The sequence below is a fragment of the Pantherophis guttatus genome, chromosome 2, assembly GCF_059756535.1.
Source record: "Pantherophis guttatus breed Tessera chromosome 2, ASM5975653v1, whole genome shotgun sequence".
Classification (NCBI taxonomy): Eukaryota; Metazoa; Chordata; class Lepidosauria; order Squamata; family Colubridae; genus Pantherophis; species Pantherophis guttatus.
This window is the reverse complement of record NC_142064.1, coordinates 176,391,768-176,410,217: the sequence shown is the minus strand read 5'-3', so window position 1 is coordinate 176,410,217 and position 18,450 is coordinate 176,391,768. Positions and strand designations below refer to the sequence as shown.

Sequence of the window (18,450 nt, the reverse complement as noted above, 5' to 3'; positions counted from 1 at the left end):
TATTCCTGTGGAAAAATAGCCCAGGAGCTGCATGACAGATTGGAGTTCACCCTCTAATTTTAGAAGGAGTTCTCCAACCTCATAGGATAAATGCAGCATGTATTTCTCACTCCTGCCTTTCTTCTCCCCAACTCCAGGGATGGTTCAACATCAGGACTCCCCTGATATCAGATGGGTTTGTACAAGGAAGAAAATGGGAGTCACAATATATAGTTAAGATCTTAAAACTGCATTTCTTTACATTGCTTATAATGGGAACAATATCTTCTCCACCATCACCACTATCACCCACAAAAAGCAGGTAGTACAACAAATATGATCAACTGTGTTCTGTCATCAGAATCATCCTCTGGATGACTCTGTAATGGCTATTCTTTTTTTAAAAAAAATTGGCCAAAGAGGGAGAGTCCTGCTTCAGTAAGTGTTATTTCTGGTTCTGGCAGATGTCAAAGAGCCTTGCAAAGTCCTTCAGGGAATATCAGGACTTGGAAATTGAAAAAAAATATCCCAGAAGAAGGAAATGGCAAATCACTTCCATACCCTTAGCTATAATTAGCTGAATAAATTTCCATGTTTGCTTGCTAGCTTCAAGGAGATGTTACCTTACTGTTTTGGCTTGTACTCAAGAATCACGGCTGTAATGCTTTCTATATCAGGCTGTGTGTTTAATTATGAACCCTTGTGAAACTCCACATGATGTTCTGAATTGCATATACAATCTCAAAATTCTTCCTCGTCACTCAAATAAGAAGCTTTAGGGACTGATGAGTAAGGATTTAAGCTTACAAAAGACACTTCTCATTTACAACTTCTCGAGAAACTGCTTTATTAAGGAAATATAGCCATTGGAGAGATGTATGCAAGACTATAATTAACATCACATCAAATATAGTTTTCTGGCAGATATTGGGTTTTTATTTTTAGTTTTTAGAGTAGCAGAAAGCTGAAATGTATCCTTTAAAAACTGCATTTTATCTAACAGTTTGTTATCTTTTTTAGAAAAGATGTGTCAAGAAAATATTTCTAAAATGATGTGTAATCATATATTAAATAAGGGAAATGTAAAAATAGGTATGTGCAGAGAAATATGTAAATAAATTCAAATACACCATTTGGTGTAGTGGTGAAAAACCAGGAGACTAGGTGTTCTAGTCCCACTTTAGGTATAAAAGCTGGCTGGGTGACTTTGGGCCAGTCACTCTCTCTCAGCCCAACCTACCTCACAGATTAATTGTTATGGGAAAAAAATAGAAGAAGGAATGAAAAATAGAGAGACTATTGGTATGTTTGCCATCTCATACATGAAAAAGGGAATAAAAATGTAAAAATAACTAAATACATAAAAACAAAATTTCAGAGCATTAACAACTAGTCATAAGACATGAGAAACTTGAAACCAATATTGATAGATTCATTGCTTTCTTTTTTTTTCCTCTTTGGGTGTTAGGTACTTTATCAATTCTTTATATACTTATTTTCTTATGTTCAATTCCATCGGAACTTCCTGTTACATGGCAATTGAATGAAAAAGGATCAAAAACAATATTTTAAATTTTCTTATCTATGTCCTGTTCTAGAGAAGAGTGCAATAGCAAGTAATGTGCATTTTTAAGGACTTTGATTATACAAAATATACAAACTGAACTTAAGGAAAGAGAAGAAAGAGGAGTAAAAAGTACATGGATAAAAAGGAAAAGAGAGAGAGAGAGAGAGAGAAGAAAAGGAAAAGAATAATCGAAACTTGGTTTTTCAACCTTGGTATCAGCAGAAATTCCATAAAGTTTAATCAAAACTAATAGCATGTCTCTTTTTAACCTTGATCAAATAAACTCTTGCAGTCATAATCTTTAGTTTGTCATAGGACTTTATTTTTCTTCATTTCTTCTTTGTCCTATCACACAGGGTTCTTCAAGCTTTAACAAGCCTCTTTTGTAAATCCCTAAGGAGAAAAAAAAAATATCCAGGTCACTTTCTTGGTTTGTCATTGTCGTTTAATTTTTAAAACCTCAGCCAGGTTCTTTTGTAGATTCAGTGAAACATCTTTTTCTAAGCCATTCTCTTGGCCTGTCAGTTGTAAATCCACTTTCAATACCATCTCTATCTTGTCAGATAAAATTTGTTCTACATCTGCCATTTCTTCAATAATATCCTTTGGACATAATCTATCCACAGAAGCAGATATTATTACTGACATTGTTGATATTGTGGTTACTAGTTTTATACTGTTTTTCAAAAGTTTTTTTCAGTATTGTTCTTGTCATAACATTTCATACCATCTTACAGGCCTATATATGTTCTGCCCCAGTTCCGGATTTCCGAGGATATTGACACACACCAATGGTCCTTGATTGGGTCCCAGGAACAGATCTAAGGATTCAGATAACTGAATAGGATCTGCCTGTAAAGACGGCATGTTGCTTTTATAATTTCTCAAATCTGAAGATGTTAAAGGCACATTCACAAACGTTGTAATCGGTACACCTGCACCAGTTGTGCCACTAGGCATCTCCCTTAAAGGGAGCATCTTCTTTGTCTGTGATCATGTCACACGAGGGGAAGGGGGTTGATTCTGTCTCACAGTTACTGACAGTTCATCTACCTCCCTCTTCAACTGCTGATATTGCCGAACTGCCGAAGTCTCTCCCACACTGCTCCCAGCAGCCTCATCAATTCCACCCATGGCTCCTGCTCCATTCTGATTATATGGAGGAGGGGGAGGTGGACATGTGCATAAGCTAAAGGATCACAGCCTTTCTCTTCTTCTTCCTTCCCATACAACACTCTAGAACTTCTCGGGGGAAAGGGGTCAAACCACTGAACACAGTTCCACATATGGCAACTGAGACCTCAATCCATTTTGCTCCACAACTTTTTTCAAAGCATTAATCCAATATGGGTCTGATTCCCCAAATTTACTCCACCTGTAATTAGGCTTTATCAACACAAATGTCGGCCACACCCTAATACAATAATTAATCATAGCCACTTTATCTAACTGTTTAGTACAGTGGGTCTCAACCTTCCTAATGCCGTGACCCTTTAATACAGTTCCTCATGTTGTGGTGACCCCCAATCATAAAATTATTCCTAAAACCATTGAAAATATGTGTTTTCCGAATAGTCTTAGGCAACCCCTGTGAAAGGGTCATTCGACCCCCAAAGGGGTCCTGACCCACAGGTTGAGAACCACTGGTTTAGTATAAGCCTTTAACCAGTCCTCTGTCCACTGAGTTAACAACTCCCCTAAGAGGGATATAGGAGGGATGGAGGGTATTTCATTGTTAGTATCAGCAACACGTTTGCCCAGTAAAAGCCCCATACCGTCCCTGCCTTTCTGATTAATTACACACATACCATACAGACCATACAAACACACACATACTGTATACATGCATAAACAGTCCCAAACATACACAAAGCCAAACCAAAAAGAAAAACCCCAAATACATATACTCACTCACTCCCAGTGCACTGCAGCCGCAGGAACGTTCCACTGCCTTGGTGTTCATGTCTCTGTCTCAGGGTCTAAAAAGAGCAATTCTGACTGGAAAGGAAATAAGCCTGTACACCTAAACAGTGTGTGCGTGCTTAGCAGGATATTATCCTTACCAGACGAAAAGTCTTCAAGTCCCTTTCCAGCGCCAATTGTGGTATTCAGGAAACCAGCATTTACCTTTTTAGGAACAAAAACAGAGACTATGAATAGACCAAGACAGGTTTTTATTATAACTTTGCAAAGTGTCTCTCTCTCATAGGAAGAGAGAGCAATTAAGCCTTCCACTCACCGATCTTATATACAGTTTTCAGGATGCACAGGTCTAATACAACAGGATATAAGTAAGTCCCTAGAGCATCAGTTTCAGATCTTATATAACATATTTAGCACAGGTTTTGCCCCCTGGAAGTTCCCCATTTTTCCAGTAAAAATACCCCATACAAGGATATTGCTTATGCTTGTGATATCATTATATGCGTACTTCCCCTTGTTAATGAGGGCACAATGACCCAGAAGAATATATCCTGCAAAACAAGCAGATTTAAGAACATACATCAGCTTTTAAGAACAAACACAGGAACTACACAGTTCCTCTTCTCATGTTCTTAAATCTTATTATGCTCTCTTAGCTAAATTATATAATCAGGTTATACAAGGTAAAATAAGGCACTTAAAATGGCGTAGCTCAGGTTATACTTTTTACAGGAATAATCCTTATTTCTCTCACTTGTCAAATTTATTAAGTAGCAAGAATAAACAAGACCGGCAAAGGTTGGCAACCAGCCCAGAAAGCAAGATATGATAATCAAAATACTCTGATTATAAATATGAGTTGTTTCCAGCAAGAAAGCACTAGCTGCGTGCGACTTAAATAGGCTAAGGGAGTGGCCAATTATCCTCAAGCCTTACTCTCGAGGAGACCTCCTCCTCCTGAGTAGCCACTTCTGCCTTTTGGCAGACCTGCGTGCTCGAGCATTGAAAAAAGGCTCCTCCACTTCGCTCTCTCCACTTGAAGGAGCCTCTGGAGGTTCTGAAGGCCCTGGCTGAGTCTCTGCCACTGGCACCACATCCTCTTCAGCCTCCTCGCTGTCCAATGCAAGCGCCGGCTGCGCAGGCTGCTGGCGCAACACCACACCAGTCCCCTCTTCGTTGGGATCAGCCACGATCCGCGCAGGCTACTGGTGGGCCACAACAATATATCTATCATCTACCTAAAACCTTTTGTCCCCTCTAGTATCCGATATTTGAAATCACGAAATTGCTTACCTACAATATGTTATGTTTTGTTTATAAAACTAAGACAGGATCCCATGAAATGTTGTTTGTACTTTAAAATTAATTACAAAAACTTTTTGTAAAAAGATCAATATTCTAATATTCATTTGATGTTTTCAAACTTGTCATTCTGCAGGTCTGCGATAGCTTACAATATATATTTTGTATACTTTTTTTTTACAATGTAAAACATAGAAATTCAATATCTATATAAACAGTGTGCTGTCTGAGTTTGAGATATAATATTGGTAATAGTAAAAATAATATTCTTAGGATCAGTAATGATCACATGATAATAGTAATATTTATTTATCCATTTTAGTAAATCTTCATTGTAATTTATCCTTCTCTTATACTCTTAGGTTTCTAACTTCTGTTTCTACTGATAAGCCATTGATAAAACAAATCCCATGTTAAAAAAATATTCAGTTTCTTCTTTTTTCCTTAATTTTAAGTGTTAAACTACCCATTACTGCACATTCTAATTTTTTATTACAATTTCATCTGTAGGAATCTCTTCATTTTTCCATTGTTGTGCAAGCACAATTCTGGCAACTGTTAATACATGTAAAATTAGATATGTATTCCCTTTATTGTATTTCTCTGGTATACCCAAAATACCCAACAAAAATATTTCTGGCTATATGTTTATGACTATATGTTGCTTTACTATTTTTTCTAACCATGTGTGTATTTTTGTCCAATATTTATTTGCCTTTGGGCATGTCCATCACATGTGATAATATGAATCTGGTATCTGGTTATGTTTCCAACACTTAGCGGACATATCCTTAAACATCTTTGCTAATCATGCAGGCGGAAAGTGCCACCTATAAAACATTTTATATAATTTTTCTTTATATGCAGTTGACAATAGCTTACAATAATTAACGAGCCATTTCCAAAAGTGATTAGAAAGGGTGATTTGGGAGCTTAGTGCCCTTTAAAAGTGTTTGTGAGCAAGATGGATAATTCTGTTGCCTTCCAGAGCTCAAACACATGGAAAACTGCTGTTTTGTGGTCTCTTCATGTACAGTAGCCACTATGGAGTCCTTGTGGGTGATCTCTAATCCTTCCTTAATCTGGAGGGGTTCCAAGGGACCAGTCTACTCACAGTTCCTTAATCTTTGCTGCAATTATTTTTTTTCACAGAGCTGTCTTCAGTTTACCAGACCTCTCCCAGTTGTAAGAACTGTGTTTTTGTATGTGATAATGTATATGTATGCATATTTTTCAAAAATTAACAGATTACCTATACCAGGGATCAGCAACCTGTGGCTCTGGAGCCACATGTGGCTCTTTCATCCCTCTGCTGCAGCTCCCTGTCACCAGTTGGCTTCACAATTGATAGGGCTTTTGGTTAGGACGAAGGTTAAAGGAAAAAGGACACCATGCAGGAGGAGACTCTATGGTCGGGAACCAGATTTCCGGTTGGCAGAGGAAGAAGGATGCTTGGAGGGGACTCTATTGTGGGGGAACCGGACTTCTGGTCAGCTCCAGAATCGAACAAGGGGCTTCGAGTTAGGACCTTTGTGGCTCTTTGAGTGTTTAAGGTTGCTGACACCTGATCTATACTAAGTTCATTATTGAATTTAGTTTCTGCTGATGCAAATCCATTACTTTGTTAGTATTATCCTGCTGGCTCTGCTAAATGTGTGTCAGTTTCACTCTGCTTGGTTTTCAGTCAGTGGGGTTCCAACACATTTATTGGACCATAATGTTAGTACACAGTATGTAAATGTTCTTGTTACATTATTCCATGAGCAAACAGGTATTCATCAATTGACTGCTTGCAGTTTATTATATTAATACATGTAAACTATTTTGAGCAATAACTTACAAGATTAAGGTTTTTAATAAAAGATATCATTAAGCCTTACAGGCTGAAAATAGTTTTAATAAGCAGTTGTTTGCTAATTGAATTTGAGTTAATGGAGAATCTGCATGAATAGATTTTCATTACTGTCATATTAAAGATGATACAATAACAAATGTCATAGTATTGTAACTTCTGAAGAGATAAAGTTTATCATATGTATAAAAGAGAAAAGGAAGAAAAAAAAACATTTCCCAGAAAAAGTTATTTACAGTGAACGCTGTTATATCGGATATTAGGAATACAAACAAGGTTCTTGAGTACATGTAATTCTCACTTAAATAAAGTAATTGGGACTGGCAATTCTGTTGCTATAGATATGGAAAGTATGATGTCATGTGACCACATCCACCAACTTACAACAAGCATTGTGACAATTCCGGGTTACATTATTACATGAATCCTGTGCAGTTGTTAGGTACAGTGTCAATGTTCATCATTTGCAATCACCTGCCAGCTTTCCCATTGACTTTCTTGTTGGGAGCAGACTGTGAAGGTTGCAAATGATGATCACATGACAATGGGATGCTGCAGGCATAATTTCAAGCCAGTTGCCCAGCACCTAAATTGTGATCATATGATCATAGGGATTCTGTGATGGCCACAACTACAGAGATCATTTGGAAATCTGCTTGTTTGTTGCCATCATAACTTTGAACAGTCACTGAATGAGTTATCATTAAACAAGAACTACCTGCAGTTAAGATATGGGACTTGGACTCTAGTTTCTACTCAAACACAGAATTCACTTTTCTCTTTCTCTAATCTCAGCTCAATTAACTTCAAAGGGTTGTTTCTGGGATGGAGGTAGAATAGAGTTTATGCATGTCACCTTGTGTTCCCGGTGAAATGGTGGAACATAAACTAGTTTCATAAACTACCAATCAACTAGTTTTCAAACATAGAATGATGAAACAAAGAACCAAATATTAGTTATTTTGAAAGCATGACAAGCTTAATGTTGGACACATTTCATTCTTCTTGTATTGACTGACACATTTTCACTTATCAATTTTTTCAAGTAGAAATTGAGGAAGAAGTAACTTAGTTACAAAGATGACAACTGACATCTCACACAGTTCGTCTCAATAAATTTAAGAAGTTAAGATGATTTAATATATTTGACCCAAGGCCGGCTTTAAGTGTACTTTTTGCAACCAGAGTTGAAAGCTGAATGTTGCCTCCGTTATGTCACAGAATCACTATATATTTAGTGTTCCTTCACTTCCATTTTCATGTAACTCTATATGGAATGATCCACAAGAGTAATTTCATATTGGTTTATAGCTGTACTGTAATAATACCAGAACTACTTCATACAAATCTTGTAAAAAGGCCTTCTGATGCCTCAAGCTATTGAAAATATCTGTTTATAATCAAAGTGCAAATATACATCTACTAAGTCTGGTAGATGCAGTAAGTCATCTTAATTTTATTGGGGTTAAAGGATTTCAAGAGAGCATAAAGACACATGACATTTCTGTATAATAATTTCTGATGGTCAAAATATGGCTTTATTATCTGTATAATCTGTCCCTTAACGTTAGATTATGGCCCTTGATTGAACAAGAGATGTAATGTAACAAATGCATTTATTTCTTGCTCCAGTCCAAAATAATTCTGATTGTTGCACATTTCCCTCTTTCCCTGTGAAAATTAAAAGCAAAACAGCAAAACAACAACTTGACTTACAACCATTCATTTAGCGACCATGAGAAATTCTAACAGCACTGAAAAAAAGTAATTTACAATCAATCTTGGCAAATATTACAGGATCCCCATGGACACATGATCAAAATTGAGTTGCTTGGCAACAAGCATGTGTTTACGATGGTTTCAGAGTCCCAGGATCACGTGACTACCATTTACAACCTTCCCAACTGGTTTCCGGCAAGCAAAGTCAATTGGGAAGGCCGGATACATGAATGACTGCATGTTTCACTTGGTAACAATTGCAATAATTTCATTTAACACTGGCAAAAATGATCTTAATTCCAGGCAGCTCACTTAAGAACCACCTTGATTAGCAATGGAAATCCCTGTTGTGGTCATAAGTCGAGGACTACCAGTAACAAGATAGCCATTAACAATTTCAGCTAAAATGACAAAACGTTCCAGTAGCTGAGACCCTCTCACAGCACCTACCAAGGGCAACTAATAACAACTCATATTAGTTTCATTTGTAGGTGTCTCTTAAAAAGCCGGGTTTTAACAGCTTTTCTGAAACTCAGAAAGCTGTGAATTGGTCTCATTTTGGGATATAAAGTATTCTAGAGAAATCTGTTTATAAGTCATTTATGTCTTGTGGTAATGACACTCTACTTTATAAGAGAAGAAGCTTGGAACAAGGCTATTTTCCTAGTCTTATTCGGTGGGAGAAGATATTCCTATAGAAATATTTACCTAGTGTAGGCATGACAAGGATTACCTTGTCAACTTTTTCTGCATTAGCTGTCACCACCCATTGAATGGGATGGTGGTATCTATAGTCCAAAAAGTAGCTGTGAACTAGTATTTAAATATAATGAAATATATTTATTTTTCTATGTGTGTCTGATTATATTTATTATTCAGTTATGCATTTGTTAATTATCCTGTCTGTCTTTTTTTTTTTTAATTGCAATTGGATCACAACATATTTTAGATCTTTGGAAGCTGCCATGAAATGTAGGAGACCGCATAGAACTTAGACTTAGTTGGGGTAACTGTGGTATCATGCATGTGGTAAGATTTTAGAGAAAGTCTTTCTAAGTTGATCCATCTCTTTAACATCCCCTGAACTCTGGACATTGATTATATAGCATTTTACAAAGCAATACATATATTTAATGACGTAGATATTTCTCTTAGATCAGTGCCCCCCCACAACCTTTTGGTCACGAGGAACTGATTTCATGGAGAGAGGTTTTTCTGCGGACTGGAGGTGACATGGTTTGATGTGCTGGCTGCATCCCACAGATGGGGCTTCGCTTTTTGTGTGGAACGGTTTCTGGCATGCCGCCAACCAGTGCAAGTTCCGGTCCATAACTGGGGTTTGGGGATCCCTGCCCTAGATGGTAGAATGATCTACAATTTATCATAATTAGTTCAGGGTCAGTAATGACATCAATCTATACAATATTTCATAAAAAAGTCATAAATACTACATTTAAAGTCATAAATATTAACATCCATGCTTACGTTTTCCTTGGTGTCATACATATTTATGTTTTTATTGTTTTTGTTTTTATGTTCATTGATATACACCACTCAGAACCACTTGTGTGGAAAAGTGGCTATAAAAATCAAATCATTCAATAAATAAATATTCATATGATTTATATTTTCATTGTAAGATGGTCTTTAATGGAGACTTTCATGACCCCAGTCCTTATTAATTACTTTACCAGATGTCTGCTATCTTATGCCCGATAATGCAGTGTGACAGCTAACAATGTAAATTAAGGCAGGAATGTATTGAATATTATTAACACAATTCAGGTAGCAGAATAATCCTGAAAGGAATGAGGTGATTTTTGTTGATTTCTACTTCCCTGTGCAATTATATTCGTATGATTTTAAAATGATTCTAGAAAGTTGAGAAACTTTCTCTGAAAATTATATTAATTATCACAGTTATGGCAAAACTTACATACTTCTCCATCTACATTTGGAATGCTTCTGTTCATGGCAGGGGCACTTTGAATATAACTCAGTATTCTAATGTAAGATTTCATGCCTTTTCCTTTGTTTAAAGGAAGATAAATCAGATTGGGTGAAGGGCTGCTGAAGTCTTTCTATCTTTAGCATATTAATCCCAATGAAAATGAATGAGGGACATTACTAGGAAAGCTGCTTAATTCTAGTTCAGGATCTCCTGCATAGAGAGGGATAAACTATGATTTTTCCTGTATTGCATTCTGTGTGTGTGTGTGTGTGTGTGTGTGTGTGTGTGTGTGTGTTAAATTAAATATATATTTGACATTGTCTGTTGGTTTTAAGAGTTGTTAGATTTTTGGAAACAGATAAACAGATCACCAAGCAACTCCATGAAGAATGAGTTCCATTAGGAGAGAATACTTGTACTCAGATTGAACCAGTGGGGTCCTTGGTGTGCTCTGAGCTTGGTTGGTTTTTTGAGGATGTTTCATTACCCTACTAAATAACATAATCAGTGCTAGGAATGAGCACTAAGAATGAGTTCATCACAGGCTTTTTTTCCACTGGATTATCAAAAGCCACGTTAGGAAAAAAAAGACATTTATATATTTATTTATTTATATAAAGAAACCAAGAGGCTTTGTAGTGCTGGATATACCTAGAAAGAAATTGGTTTGCTGCATCATAAATTCTAAAATGTCTTTCATGCATAGACAGTATGCCATTTGAATAGTCTCACAGCTTCAACCTTAAACTGTCTACCGTGGACCTCACCCCATTCCTAAGAGGTCCGTAAAGGGGGCGAGCATAAGCGCACCAGTGTGCCTACCATCCCTGTCCTACTGCCCCCATTTATTTGTATTCATTTCCTTTGTTCATGTCCATGTTCATATTTATACCTGCTATCTTGTACATGTTTGACAAACAAACAAACAAACAAACAAACAAACAAACGAATAGGACTGAATGGAGAAGCAGTTGTGACAGAAAATAATAATTTAAAAAAAGAAACATTCTGTGCACAGAGAACAACCTGAGATGTTCATAAACAGACCCACAAACTTATTTCTCAAAATTTTATCCTGTAGTTTATTTCTAGAGCCAGGATTCTTAGTCACAGTAGGAGATTTTTTTCATGAAGTTGCATATAATCCTACACTTAGTTGTCTGAATAATTAACAGTGTGCTTTAGGGCATATAATTCACCTTGCTTCTACGAATGTGTATGCACTCAGTAAATACATTTCTACATCTGGGAGGCTTACCACTCTGCCTTTGATTAATTGGGAGACTTCATGGCATGTAGCCATGAAACAAAATCAAGACGGAAATTAAATCCCAAATAGAGGAATACATCAGTAAATCTCTCCACATAGACTGATGATGACTTTCCTAGCAGGTACTACTATTAATAAATTGCTATTTTTTAAAAAAATGAAACTAGTGGTTTCTCTAATTTAAAGATTTGAATTGAATTTTAATTGCAGGGATCAAAGGCCTGGACTTGATGTTTTTCAAATCAAGAATTCTCAAGCCTATTTTTGAATTTTTCAGTCCCATCTCTCCCCCACCCCATCTACCCCAAATGACCTGGTATAATGTGGATGTGGAAGAGTTAGTCTGGTGTAATGGTTAAGGCACCAGGCTAGAAGCTGAGAGACCATGAGATCTAGTCCCACCTGAGCCATAACACCAGCTGGATGATCTTGGGCCAGTCCCTCTCATTTAGCCCTAGGAAGGAAGCAATGGCAAAGCCCTTGTGAAGGAAACTGCAGGGAGTTGTCCATGAGGTCACCGGGAGGCAACACTGATTCAAAGGTACAAACATAAAATAATAAAATAAAATAAATAATAAAATGTTTTTTAAAATCATTTATTTCTGCTGAGCATATGAGAGGGTGGAGCCTATTTCCTATCCACATCCACCTTCTGACACTTGTCAGGGGCTCAGCAATGTAGGAATTTCAGCTCTGATATCTGGGATCAGTCACTGTATGATCCATGCGGTATTTTTTCATGTGGTATTTCTGAATGTTATGACATTTAGAAAAAGAACTAAGGATGAGAATCACATGGAGTGAGAAAGTAAGTGGTAGTCATGCATCTCAACTGGAACTTTCTTTAGATACCATGTTACCAGATGTTTGGTTTCCATGTGGAGAGTACATTGTCAGATTGACTGCATAGTTTACCGGTAGATATTTTTGAGAGTGTTTTTCATCTCATTTCTAGGATAACATAAATCCTTCCAGAGGAGAAACACCTGCATTATATATGAAGGATCAGGCCTACAGCATGTACAGTTCTTAGGGCAGTGACTGTTTTTACTTGAGGTTTCATTCAAGGAGCAAGAATGAATAGTCTACTTTTTTTTAGTCTTTTATTAGATTTATATACCGCCATACTCCCGAAGGACTCAGGGCGGGGAACAGGCACAAAATAAAATACATAAATACAAAAGTTAAAAGATATAATTAAAACCAGATTAAATAATTTAGCCCAAAACAATTAAAAATCCCAAAATTTAAAACAAATTAAAATTTCGATGTAAAAGAATTTTAAAACAGGGGAGAAAATTAGGCCAGGCCGGCTTGCTGGAATAGGAGAATCTTAAGAGCACGGCGGAAAGTGCATAGATCCGGGATCCTCCGTATCTCTGGGGGGAGCTCATTCCAGATAGTGGGTGCCCCCACAGAGAAGGCCCTCCCCCTGGGGGCCGCCAGTCAACATTGTTTAGCTGATGGCACCTGGAGGAGCCCCTCTCTATGAGAACGTACCAGCCAGTGGGAGACTGCTTGTGGTAGTAGGCGGTCCCGTAAATAACCAGGTCCTAAGCCATGGAGCGCTCTAAAGGTGGTAACCAGAACCTTGAAGTGCACCCGGAAGACCACTGGGAGCCAGTGCAGCTCGTGCAGGAGAGGTGTCACACGGGAGCACCATGTTGCTCCCATAACCACCCACGTGGCCACACTCTGCGCCAGTTGGAGCCTCTGGGTGCTCCTCAAGGGGAGCCCCATGTAGAGAGCATTGCAGTAGTCCAGGCGGGAAGTGACAAGGGCATGAGTGACTGTGTATAGGGAGTCCCGATCCAGAAAGGAACACAACTGGCGAATCAGGCGAACCTGATGAAAAATCCTCCCGGTCACGGCCGTCAAGTGCTCTTCTAAAGACAGCTGTGAATCCAGGAGGACATCCAAGTTGCGAGCCCTCTCCGTGGGGGCCAGCAATTCGCCCCCAATAGTCAGCGATGGCGTCAACTGACTATATCGGGATGTCAGAAACCGCAGCCACTCAGTCTTGGATGGGTTGAGCCTGAGCCTGTTCCTCCCATTCAGATATGCACAGCCTCCAGACACCGGGACATCACTTCAAGGGCATCGTTGGGGTGGTCCAGGGTGGAGATGTACAGCTGGGTGTCATCAGCATACTGATGGTACTTCACCCCGAAACCACGAATGATCTCGCCCAGTGGCTTTACATAAATGTTGAACAAAAGGGGCGAGAGGACTGACCCTTGTGGCACCCCACATATGAGGGGCCTCGGGGTCGACCTCTGCCCCCCTGCCAACACAGACTGCAACCGGTCAGAGAGAAAGGAGGAGAACCACCGTAATACAGTGCCCCCCACCCCTAACTCTTCCAACCGGTGCAGCATGATACCATGGTCGATCAAAAGCCACTGACAGGTCTAATAGGACCAGGACAGAGGAGCAGCCCCTGTCCCGAGCCGTCCAGAGATCATCAACCAACGTGACCAATGCCGTTTCCATGCTGTACCCAGCCTGAAGACCGACTGGAACGGATCCAGATACGTCGTTTCATCCAGGTACTGGGGGAGCTGTCGCGCAACAACACTCTCAACAACCTTCGCAACAAAGCGAAGGTTGGAGACCGGACGATAGTTAGCCAACACTGCCGGGTCCAGGGAAGGCTTCTTGAGGAGAGGCCTCACCACCGCCTCTTTCAAGGTGGCGGGGAAATCACCCTCATCCAACGAAACATTTATAATCCCCTGGAGCCAGCCTCGCGTCACCTCCCAGGAAGCCAGCACTAACCAGGAGGGGCACGGGTCCAATAAACATGTGGTCATGTTCAGTCCACCCAGAATCCTGTCCACATCCTCAGGGGTCACAGGATCAAACTCATCCCAGATAACATTCTCAAGACCTGCCTCAGTCAACCCCCCTGGAACTACCCAGTTGGAGTGAATCTGAGTGATTTTGTCATGCAGATATTGAACAAAATCCTCAGCTCTACTCTCCAAGGGGTCCTCCTGCGCTTCCTGGTGGAGCAGGGAGTGGGTCACCCTAAACAGGGTGGCCGGGCGATTATCTGATGACCCAATAAGAGCAGCAAAATGTACATATTTTATTGCCACTAGGTAATTCTTAATATGAGATCTTACCAGTGTCCGGTCGGATTCAGAAAGACTGGCCCTCCAACTACTCTCTAGGCTGGACTTTCCAGCGCTTCATCTCCCTCAGCTCCTCAGTGAACCAAGGAGCTAGGTGAGATCGGCGCCGGGTCAGAGGCCGCAAAGGCACGACCCGATCCAGAGCTTCAGCGGCCGCCCTATCCCAGGCGGCCACTAGGTCCCTAGTCGAGGCATGTGCCAGAGCCTCAGGAAATGGCCCAAGCTCCATCTGGAACCTATCAGGTTCCATCAGGCGCCTGGGGCGGAACCATCTTACCGGCTCTGCCTCCCTGCGATGAGGTATATCAGTTCGAAGGTCAAGACGAAGGAGAGAGTGATCCGACCATGACAAGGGCTCGGTGACTATATCCCCTATCTCAAGATCACTCAACCACTGTCCAGAGACAAAAATCAGGTCCAGCGTGTTTCCCCCTGTGTGGGTAGGGCCATGAATTAACTGGGTCAGGTCCATAGCTGTCATGGAAGCCATGAACTCCCGAGCCACCTCCGACGTCTCACCCACACATGGCAGGTTGAAATCCCCCATGACCATAAGTCTGGGGGTATCAACCGCCACTGCGGCGATAACGTCGAGGAGCTTGGGCAGGGCTGCTGCCACATGGCAGGGAGCCAGGTACGTGATCAGCAAGCCCATCTGAACCCCATGACCCCACTTCACAAGCCGGCTGTCTGAGGAACAGTGGCCTCCCTCGGTCTCAGACCTTCTTTAATAATAACTGTTTCAGTATTCAGTATTCAGTATTCAGTAATACTGTTTCAGTAATGCCTTTAAAAAACAGGAAAGGAACTATATAATATTTATGTTAAGAAATAATAGAATGCAGTGACCTATATACTGACATAATGAAATACTGTATATCTTAAGGTTCACTATTTGAAGAAAACATAGCCCTGGTTCTTAAAATCATATGTTATTTGAATAATTTGGTTAGTAAGAAGCTAACAGATGTCAGTCTTATTTAAAGAAAATAGTCTCATAAAGCCAAGAACACAGAGACCTCTAGGAGATCTGAGGAGTTCTATAAATATTGTAAAATCCATACATAAACAAGTGAGTATGCCAGAAAGCTAAGGTGGTATTTGGAGAGAAACATATTCTTAGAGGGGAAAAAAACTAGTTTTGGTCTCTTAAACAATTCTAGACAAGAGAACATAAGGGCATCTGTTGCCCATGTCGACAAAGTGGCAGCTTGAGTGAATTCTTTCTGAGACAGAATAGTGAGAATGGTTATTTAGACACTAAAAGACTGAACAAGACAAAACAATTACAATATATATTCTAAGAGTTCACATGAATTTTAAATATATGAAAAAAGAAACACTTCCCCAAAAGACTAACCATACTCTTTATCAGAAAAGGAATCCCCTTCTCTAATTTTGTTGGAGAGAATGTAGAAAATGTATCTAAAATATAATCCATGAGAGCCTCTAATTTTTCCCTTCCGGAGCTTTATAAATTTTGTCTGAAGTGGTTCTGACAATTATTCCAATCTACAGAATATAAGGAGGTCCCAAAATGTTATAGAATAGTCTCCCATGAAAATACAAAAGGGATTTCAAGTTGAAGGTAGAGCCTTCATTTTCAAGGGAAGAAAAGACTCAATTCCTCTAACAATGTATGTCTTGACACTGAGACCTCTTCCCACTTACTCTTCTCTTGCATGATCCTTGTAGGTATGAAGTCCTATTTTTCTTTCAGATGGCATCTGCATCTCACCACCAAGAACACAGAGACCTCTAGGAGGTCTGAGGAGTTCTATAAATATTGTAAAATCCATACATAAACAAGCGAGTATGCCAGAAAGCTAAGGTGGTATTTTGAGAGAAACATATCCTTAGAGGGGGAAAAAACTAGTTTTGGTCTCTTAAACAATTCTAGACAAGAGAACACAAGGGCATCTATTGCCCATGTTGATAAAGTGGCAGCTGGGGCATCTTTGTAATAATAAAGGAATGAAGCAAGCCCCAATATTCCCTCATTCTATGTTCCACTATTTCCAAGAAGAAGTACACTGCTTCTAAATCAAATAATAATCAGTAAGCCTTCTCTGGCTTCATCTCTTCATTTGTCTCACTGCCAGACTTCAGCACATGGCTTCTGCTGAACTCCAGCTGCCAGGAGATTTTCATTGGCCAATACCATTGAGAATTTGGGCTGAAAAAGCACTTCAAACAGGAGCAGGCAACTCTTATTTGTCTCCATGATTCCCAGTACAATAGTATTAGGAGGCCTTCTCTAGTGGACATTGATTCAAAGTCTTGCTCTAAAGATGGAATGGACAGGTTTAAATTTACCAGATACAAATGTTTTTCTGCTGCTTGATAAACCCCTTTACTGCTTCCTACTTAATTAAATACTCCTGTAGACATGGGAACTCCTGGGGATATTATTCCAGGATTAAAGGAATCTGACGTATGGAAATTGGCTGCCAGAAATTAGTACCAATACTTACTTTGTCATTATGGCCCTAATTTTCTTCACAGTTTAAGTCAATAAGCCCAAGTCTGAAAAATTGAGTGAATTCTTTCTGAGACAGAATAGCGAGAATGGTTATTTAGACACTAAAAGACCGAACAAGACAAAACAATTACAATATACTTTATTCTAAGAGTTCACATGAATTTTAAGTATATGAGAAAAGTAACACTTCCCCAAAAGACTAACTATACTCTTTATCAGAAAAGGAATCCCCTTCTCTAATTTTGTTGGGGAGAATGTAGAAAATGTATCTAAAATATAATCCATGAGAGCCTCTAATTTTTCCCTTCCTGAGCTTTATAAATTTTGTCTGAAGTGGTTCTGACAATTATTCCAATCTACAGAATATAAGGAGGTCCCAAAATGTTATAGAATATTCTCCCAGAAAAATACAAAAGGGATTTCAAGTTGAAGGTAGATCCTTTATTCTCAAGGGAAGAAGATACTCAATTCCTCTAACAATGTATGTCTTGACATTCAGACATCTTCCCACTTACTCTTTTCTTGCATGATCATTATAGGTATGAAGCCCTATTTTTTTTTTTCAGGTGGCATCTGCATCTCACCACTAATAGCACCATCTCAATAAAATACCAATTTTGATGTACATCTTCTTCATGGAAGAGAGTGGTAAGGCAAGAAAACTGTGGGCAACTTATATTTATGGTTCCCATTCAAATACCAACCTGAGCCATCCCATTATCATATCTCTATGGGGACTCAGCATAAAGCACTTTTCATGGTGTCATGATCAATTGGGGGCCAGAAATAAAGCCCTTCTTTTGAGGAACTGGTGTGCTTTTCAACCCCTTTTTCTCCATACTCTATTCATTTTTTTTTTATCAAACTAACCCTTTTAAAGCTGATTCTCAAACTGGATAGATAATGCTTTTAAGTCCAAGCATTGCCTAATACCGTGCCACAGAGACATATAGAAATAGCATTTCATACTTCAGTACATTTATTATTTCATTAAATGGGCTGACATGTGATAATGTCAGTTAATAGTTAATAAAATAGCATTATATAAAATATTGTATCACAGATATATAGAAGAAAAACAGTTGTTCTGTCATTTTGATAAAATGCATTTCAACAATCTATTCTATGAAATTGTGTGTATGTGTGTATTTTTTGCTGTTGCCTTTGGGTTTGAATACATTTGTTCCAAGACTGTCTAACTGTCTTAGAAACATCTCTTCTAGTTAAAATCTAGCTTTGGGTATCCTTCATTCCATTTACTTTTAATG

General features: G+C 39.0%; 1 long non-coding RNA gene across 1 annotated transcript; it reads right to left on the bottom strand.

Annotated features, from left to right (window-relative positions):
• Positions 1-809: 809 nt before the first annotated feature.
• On the bottom strand, positions 810-3,851 carry LOC117660601 (uncharacterized). The gene is made up of 3 exons (XR_004589728.3): positions 3,786-3,851; positions 3,458-3,673; positions 810-1,939 (listed from the first exon to the last, which is right to left on the bottom strand). It is a non-coding gene; the product is annotated as an uncharacterized LOC117660601 (long non-coding RNA).
• Between the last annotated feature and the right edge of the window lie 14,599 nt (positions 3,852-18,450).